Source organism: Canis lupus, chromosome 17 (assembly GCF_011100685.1).
Source record: "Canis lupus familiaris isolate Mischka breed German Shepherd chromosome 17, alternate assembly UU_Cfam_GSD_1.0, whole genome shotgun sequence".
Lineage (NCBI taxonomy): Eukaryota > Metazoa > Chordata > Mammalia > Carnivora > Canidae > Canis > Canis lupus.
Genome location: NC_049238.1, coordinates 42,577,980 through 42,586,667, shown reverse-complemented (window position 1 = coordinate 42,586,667; position 8,688 = coordinate 42,577,980). Strand labels below are relative to the sequence as shown.

At 32.0% G+C, this 8,688-nt stretch overlaps 1 pseudogene; it reads right to left on the bottom strand.

Annotated features, from left to right (window-relative positions):
• Positions 1-3,827: 3,827 nt before the first annotated feature.
• Positions 3,828-4,725, bottom strand: LOC100682805 (annotated as a pseudogene).
• Between the last annotated feature and the right edge of the window lie 3,963 nt (positions 4,726-8,688).

Here is an 8,688-nt window from a genome sequence, read left to right as displayed (position 1 = left end):
TGCACTTCATCACTTTCTGCTCCCATCCCTGAGAGGCAACCATTTAGTCTTCTACGTTTTTCCCATGGAATTGATTTCCCTCTTCTAGAATTTCATATTATTGAAATCATGCATTATGTATTTTGGGAAAGTTTTTTTTTTCATTATATAGATAATATTTTTTGAGATTCATGCATGCAACTTAGTATGTTATCTCTATGTTTATTTAATAATTATACACTATTTGTTCTTTAGTATTTTCCCACAATGCTCTAGATTATGCCTATGTTCTGTTCTTTATATTTACATTAAAATTTTAGATTCAGCTTGTATATTTCTGTGAAATAAAAGACCACTTCAATTAAAATTGTGATTGTATTGAATCTGTAATTGAAGCAGTTAGGATTCTAACAGTATTGAGTATACCATTTCATGAGTATGACTTCTATTCCCATTTACTTGATCTTTTCTAATTTACCTTATCAATATTTTATAATTTTCAAAGTAGAAGTCCTAGACAACCTTTATATATTATTCCTATATATTCCTAACTTTTAAAAAGATTTTAACACTAATATTAATGGTATTTATTTTTATTATTTCCAATTATTTGCTACTAGTATCAGAAGTACAGTTTTTAACAATATTAACTTTGATTTTACTAAAATGTGATTTTACTAAATTCACTTTTTATTTTTTTATTATTATGTTTTAAGATTTTATTTATTTATTAATGAGAGACACAGAGAGAGAGAGAGAGAGAGAGAGAGAGAGAGAGAGAGACAGGCAGAGGGAGAAGCAGGCTCCACTCAGGGAGCCCAATGTGGGACTCGATCCCAGGACTCCAGGATCACACCCTGAGCCAAAGGCAGGTGCTAAACCGCTGAGCCACGCAGGCATCCCAAATTCACTTCTTAGATGCAGAAGTATTCTTGTATATTTCTATTACTAATAACCAATTATTTAATATTCAAGTAGAAATTATTGTTCCATATATATGTAATATGTATGTAATTATCATTAGATAATTTATATATGTATGCATAATATATATAATTTATATATTTTATATATATAAAGTTTCCTAAATATAATTTTCTCTATATATATGATCTTGCACTGGCAAATGCCTTCATAAGATGTTGGATTTATATAATAAAAATGAATATTTAGAAGGGAAGTAGTTTATATATACCAAGATAATTATTAATTTTAGTGTTCTTCATTCCTTCTTGAAAACTGAGTATCATGTTTCTTCTCTTAGAAGAATTTTCCTTAGAATTTATTGTAGGGTGGGTCTGTTGATCCTAAATTTTCTTGGTTTTCTTTTTTTTGAAAATATATTTTGCCTTAAATCTCACAGGATATTTAAACTGGATTTCAAATTTTGATTTGACATTTAAATTGTTCTCAGTGCACATAATGTATCCACTATTTTCTAGATTCCAGTTTCAGATGAGGAATCAGTGATTATTTGAATCAATTTCTACTACATTAAATCTGTTATTTTATCTTGGCTGCTTTCAAGATTTTCTCTTCATCTTTGGTTGTCAGCAGCTTTAATTTATTATGTGTAGAATATTTTGTTTGTATTTTTTCTGCTTTTATTTGCTAACCTGCTTATATCTGTATATTTTTTGTATTTCATCAAATTTGGGAACTTTTGCCCATTATTTCTTCAGATACTTAGTTTTCCCTATTTTCTCCCTCCTATCCTGTTAGGTCTATATTTAAACATCTTTTTTTATATTAAATATTAGGCAGGTTCCTAAGACTGTAATATATATATATATATTTTTTTTTCAATAATTGATCTCAACTCTCATGGAAACTATGATTTAGCTAAGAATAAACCAACACGTATGAAACTAATAATACATATAACTTCTGTACACATAAAAATAAAATGTATAAATATAATGGGATGTCTATATGGTCAACCATGCTGTTTGCTTTTGTTTTTGTCTTGTTTTGAATTTGTTGTTTCATTGTTGAGTTATCATGCTGACATGTTGCTACCTTTGAGGGAAACACATATAAACAATGTTTTTATTTTCAGACAGAGATTGTTTCCAGTACAATGTTGTTCCTTTTTTCCCATTCTCAGATGGTATTTACCCATGCTATGCAAAAATTTTTTGAAAATAATTCAACTTATTTCAACCAATATGTTACATTATATCTATTTAGAAAGTAAAATCTTTGAAATAGTCTGTTTTTATTTTAACCTATCATGCCCGTCAACTTTCCATCCATTTGCTCACAGGCTGCTCATCATATCTCATTCAGATCAAAATGGGTTGCTTTGTAATAACTCTTAGGGCTTTCTGAGGATGTTGCATTTTCTAGAAATAGTATTCTCCTCACTTCAATTTAGCTTGTGCATGGGCTAAGAGCAAGCCTTTCTCATTTATAGTACGCTATCCATGAACAAAACTATTAATGAGGATGGTGTTACAAGTAGGCTGGAAACATGAAGAGGTGTTTGCTGTTTTTGAGGAAAAATGCCATATTCAATTGATAGAAGTGTACACAGCTGTGTTTGGGTTCATCAGACATCTCATGATAAATGTCTGAGGTTTGCTTATTTTTGAAGTGTTCTGCCACATGCATTTCCCCTTATTTTTTAGCATGGAGAGAGTTTCAAAAGGTCCATATGCTGCAAGTTGCCATTTCATCTGTTTATCAAAATAAATGCATAAATAGGCTTTGTTGTCAATAAATTATGTTGAGTGGGTTTATAGCCTGCTTTTCTTTCTTCCAGATAACCAGATAGCTCAGAAGTAAACATTCCAAGGCCAGAGGATTCAGGTATCATTGCCAGAATTTTCATATATCCTGGAATATGTGCTTCAACTTTCTAAATGTTGAAAACTTTTTTGTGGTAACCAACTCAAGTCAGTTTCCTAGTTGTATCATGTCTGCAGCTCTTACCTGTTTAGACTAGTTAACATTTTCTTTCTGAAACAGAATTTCAAGAGAGAATCAGAATATTTCTAGAATCATATCTTATAAAATTCTGAACTGAACTACTATGAGTCATTGATACAATCAGTACTTCCCTAATCTTCAGTCATGACCATAATCTGTCCTACTTCTAATTGAAAGTTTGTGATTTTAGAAACATTTCTTAATCTTGATTGTGGTGCTTCATCATTCTCCTACTTTACTTTTTATCTCTTGGCTAAAGCTTAATATTTTGCTAATTACTCAGAAGTTGCTCTTTTTGAGTTTGCTTCAGTTTAAATGTCTGTCTTCTTGGATGCTATTACTATGAATGGCCTAGCTTTTTGACAATTATTTAAGATCTTTGTTAACAATTTGTTGGCTTGTAGAAAAAAATAGGTTATTACCTTTTATTAGACATTAAAAGTTAGGTTCTTAAAAAATCTCAATTTGACCAGATATGAAACAATTTAAAAAACTTTAAAGGTGTATTGATAAAAAAAAAACAGGCTTACAAAAACAAATACAGCATATTTGTCATTACCAAAAAGAGACAATTTAAAAACAAACATGCTGAATAGATAATGCAGATAATCCTAGTTATCTAGACAAAAGGTAGGCGCTCACAGTCTACAACTCTCATCAATTGTTTATTTTTTATTGCTGGAGTTTCATAATCATTTCTTTTTTGTTGGATGACTAAACCCTAATGTGGATGATGATAAAGATGGTAATGGTAAATCAGCATTTACTTAGCCCCCCACCCCACTTCCAGGTTTGGGAGTGGGCACATTTTCAGCTGCTGAATGCACTGCCTTTATCACTTTGTCATCTTGTGGGTTAGGGTTTTCTGAAGGTCTCAGCAGATAATTGATGATGCTGTGGTACTAACTTTGAAGTGGCTACTGACATGGTCTCTCATCTCCTTGATTTTCCTTATCTTCTTCATTGCTGTCCTTCCTAGGCTGTCTTTGGCAATGAGGACCCCTGCAGAATACCAATCTATAACCCTGATACATATTCTGTCTCACTGGTCTACCTTGTTCTCCTGCACCCTGTTTGTCAGCTCCCTCCACCACCTCTTCCTGTACAGGAGGTTTGGAATACTGTAATTGGTGCCCATGGGGTCTCTGCAGATAAATAGGTGGCAACCATCACCTGAGCTAGGATAGGCATGTTGGGCCTGGCCTTCAAGAGTGCTCTCTGATCCCACATTCGTTTCCCCATGCTCACTATTCTGATTATCCTGATGACAATTGCATTGAACCCCTGGGATGTGGATGTGGAAGGGGTCTATAGTGGTGACAATCTGCTATATGTTTACTGCCTTAAATTGAAACTCCACCAGGATTGGTGACATTTGCTACCTCTGCACCCTTTTCTCCTTCAATAACATCAATTCCAGTCTCTCCTTCTCCTATACTTCTAGGGTTAGTCTTTATGACAGTCTGGTGTACAAATGCATCATCCTTGGTTTATATATACATCATTTTTGTTGATGAAACCACATCTGTTTCTTACATCGAACCATTTTACTTTCCCCAAAACATTAGTTGCAATGATCTTCTTGTCCCCACCTACAGGCACTGCCTGTGTGAGGTTGCCTGGGTTTCTGCACACTGTGGTGCCAGGTTGATGTCTGTATTTGCTGCTGACAGCAGCTGGATCTCAGCCTGGCTGCTCATGGTTACCTTGATGGTGACTGCGGTTTCTTTGTGGAAGCTTCGGCTCTTCCTGGTTATAATGGAAACTAGGCAGGTGGCAGGGATGTGGCTGCTCTGGGCTTTCTGGGGTCCCCATTCTCCATTCCCACTGCCTATCAACTGAATGGCTTAGATTTTAAAGTTAGACACTTTTTGATTTAAACTGCACTTCCTCCTTGTTTCATATAAGCCTAATTACTCTTCTGTAAAATGGGAATAAAATAGCTATTTTTAAGTAATATTATGAAGACTAAATGAGAAAATTAACGTAAAACTCAGTAGCATTGCCATGAATTTGACATGAGATAACAGATAATAAATATTCATTTCCTTAAACTTCCTATGAAAACTTAAATAAATTCAATAGGAAAATAACTTTAAATTTTAACTTTGAGTTATTAGCATTATTACCTCCTTATTTTGACATTAAGAAAAAAAAGGGAAAGAGAAGGTACATAAATGAGGATGCTGAAAGGCTAATATGAAATATCAAGTAGTATTACAGATATACATGGCAAAAAAGAAAAGATGATTAATAATTTCAGTTGCTGAACTCAAATGTGTGGGTCTTTCTATCACACAACCACATCCCTCATTGCCAGAGGAAGAGATCTTCAGATTTCCAGAGCTGCTTCTAATTTCATCACAAAGTGAATGACATTATTTTTTCTATTTCTTATTTAATTTAGAAATTAAGTAAAAAATAAAAGATGATAGAATACAGCCAAATCTTGAGTCATGGGGAATTCACAGCATAATTTTCCAAATAAAAATATATAGATCAAATATAAAAATCTACCAAATATAAATATAGATACATTTTAAAAATTAAAAGTAAGTCCAAAGATAGGAAATACTAGATTTTTAAGCAGAAAATGTAATGAATTATATAAGATGGAAAAAATGTTTACTAATATGCCCAAAAATACTGCCTTTGAAAAAGTTAATAAATTTTGATAAAAGTACAATGTCAAAAGGAATAGACATTAGAAAAGCTATTAAATTATTTGCCCCCTAATGAGGATCACCATATGCTGTTTTTATACATAATTTCTTCAAATCTTGGAGAAAGTTATATAGCATATCATTTATACATATGTAGCACCAGAGCATATAAACTTCTTGAGAATTTCAGGTGAAAAAAAGCTTGATTTGCCACCTCATTTTTTAAAAAGATTTTATTTATTTATTCAAGAGAGAGTGGGAGAGAGCACAAGCCTGGGATGGGGGAAGGTAGTGGGAGAGGGAGACTTCCCTACTGAGCTGGGAGCCAATGCCAGAGGGATCCCAGGGCCCTGGGATCATGACCTAATCCCAAGGCAGATGCTTAAATAACTGAGCCACCCCCATGCCCTTGCAACCTCATTTTATTAGCTGAAACTAAAATCAGGCAATACAGTATGCAAAAATATGCTCAGCACACTTAGTTTTCAGTTTCGATCCCACAATTTTAAACAGAGTATTAAGCATGTAACAGGTAACTATTCTTTTACAACAAGCAGGAATCTAAAAAGTCAAGACCTAGTACACTCTTAGAAAATATATTGGAGGCTAAGGAAAAATAAGAGTACCTTACCGCTCATAATTATTCTGACAGATCTATGCATTATTCTCAATTACAAAGTATTTGATAAAAATATAAAAGGAAAATAGCTGTTTCTGTTAATAGCAAGATACAACTTCAATAATCATTTACCCAGCTTAAAATCACTGGCCGATGCAATAAAATTAAAACATAAAAAATATTTTTAAAAGATGAATTATTAGTATCTTCCTACCATATAGATTTTTGTAGACTAGAAAACCTAACATCATCAACACAAAAATACTAGAATCTTAAAAAGATCCACATGTGGGAAAATTTCTTAAAATGCATATATGAAATGCCATACATTTTCTAAGTCAGAAAATAAACTGAGAAGACCAAGAATAAAAACCTTCCCAATATAATAAATGATAAAGTCAAACTACTTAGAAATAAACATTAAATTTTACTTAGCAATTAGATTAAGAAAAGTATATATGTGTAAGTAGACCCAAAGATATCAATAAATATAAGTTAATAGTGTATTACTGGGAAGAAAGCATTAATAACACAAATATATCTGGTATTTTAAATTAAGTTTAAGATTAGTAGAATTTTGATAAAAATTCTAATAAGATTGGGGAAAATGAACTATTATTCTAAACTTTATTTAACAAAGTACTAAAAATTAAAATTAAGGAAAACTAAGGAAGTGTGAAGGGGACCTTCACATATAAAAGCCTTACAACTTTTGATTGAAATGTTACTAAAATAACTTTGGAAACCTGTGTCCCTTCTGTAGATCTAATAGTACCTAAATTATTTCAGCAAACAGGATACTTTAATTTTTGAAATACTATATAGTATCATAATTCACAACAGAATTATGAAGTCACTGGGATGCCTGGGTGGCTCAATGGTTGAGCATCTGCCCTCAGCTCAGGGCATGATCCCAGGCTTGGAATAGAGTCCCACATTGGGCTCCCTGAGGGGAGCCTGTTTCTCCTTCTGCCTATCTCTCTGTATCTCACATGAATATATAAATAAAATCTAAAAAAATAAAAGAATTATGAAGTCACATTAAACATAGCTAAATGATTTCCAATTCCATAGAGATTTGAAACTCACACTATTGAGAAAAAAAAAAATAAAAGAACCTGCAGAATTTCATTATGTAGTGCATTTGTTCCTCCTTAGTCATGTAGTTTTTCTTCTACCTCTTCCACAAATATGCTAATTTAACACATTCCTATGTTTGAAAGTTTTTAAAAATGATTTACTACACTAGGCAACAAAAATATGTACATTGATAGACTTATGTGTATGTATGAATAATTTGTATGTATATATAAATCATATATAATATTTTAGCATAATATTAAATATATAATATATAAGTTATCTCTAATGTATTATATATATAATTCCCTATTAAAAAAAGGCCCAATATTTCAACACATTTTATGTATTTTGCTAGCATATTTAAAAATTACACATTTTGGGGGGCTCCTGGGTGGCTCAGCGGTTGAGCGTCTGTCTGCCTTTGGCTCAGGGCATGGTCCCGGGGTCCTAAGATCGACCTCCACATCAAGCTCCCTGCATAAAGCCTGCTTCTCCCTCTGCCTGTGTCTCTGCTTCTCTCTGTATGTGTCTTTCATGATTAAATAAAAAAAAATCTTAAAAAAATAAAATAAAATAAAAAATAAAAATTACACATTTTGAGAAAATATTAAATATAAAATGTTAGGTTTTATTTAATATATCTCTTTAATGATGTAGAGCTAGATGAGTATTATGTCATACTTAAAGGAGACAACTCTAACATCGATTTGATTTTTTAAGCTACAGAAATGCCTTGTTTACATAGATAAAAATAGGAGAATAGAACTTCTATATCTGTAAAACACTCAATATTTGAAATTCTTCCAAAGACATGACACATATCACATAGGTCATTAAACAATTTTGAATTATGAACAACTCATTTAAAGCTTGATTATGAGGCTTCAGGTTTTTTGAAAAAAAATAGATCACACATGTAAAATGATTTTTCATTTCTTTGAATCTCACGTTCTACGTTTTTAAGAAAAGTAACAATAATGCCATATTTACCAAATGTCTATTAATTTCAACTATTAATCTTTTTGTGTGCAGTGCTTTTGCACCCTAGCTACACAATGAAATCATCTAGAGAGCTTACCAAACACTGTAGTCTGAGTCACATTACCAGAAATTCTAATTATTCTAGTAAACAACCTAAACGCAATTTTTAAAAACTTCCCCATTATTCTTTTTCTTCCCATTATTCTAACATGAAGCCAAGACAGAATTGCTATACCACTTGTTTTTAACCAATGCATACAGAAGGGTTGAGAAAATTGGAAAATTGATTAATTCAATATGTTTGCAAATATTATGGTTGAAAAACGTCTTTATTTCCATATATTTATAAGTACTTTGGTACAGAGAAATATTAAAGCATATTGGCTATTCATATAGTATATTATTGTACAAAAATTGCAAATGAGAGAGTAT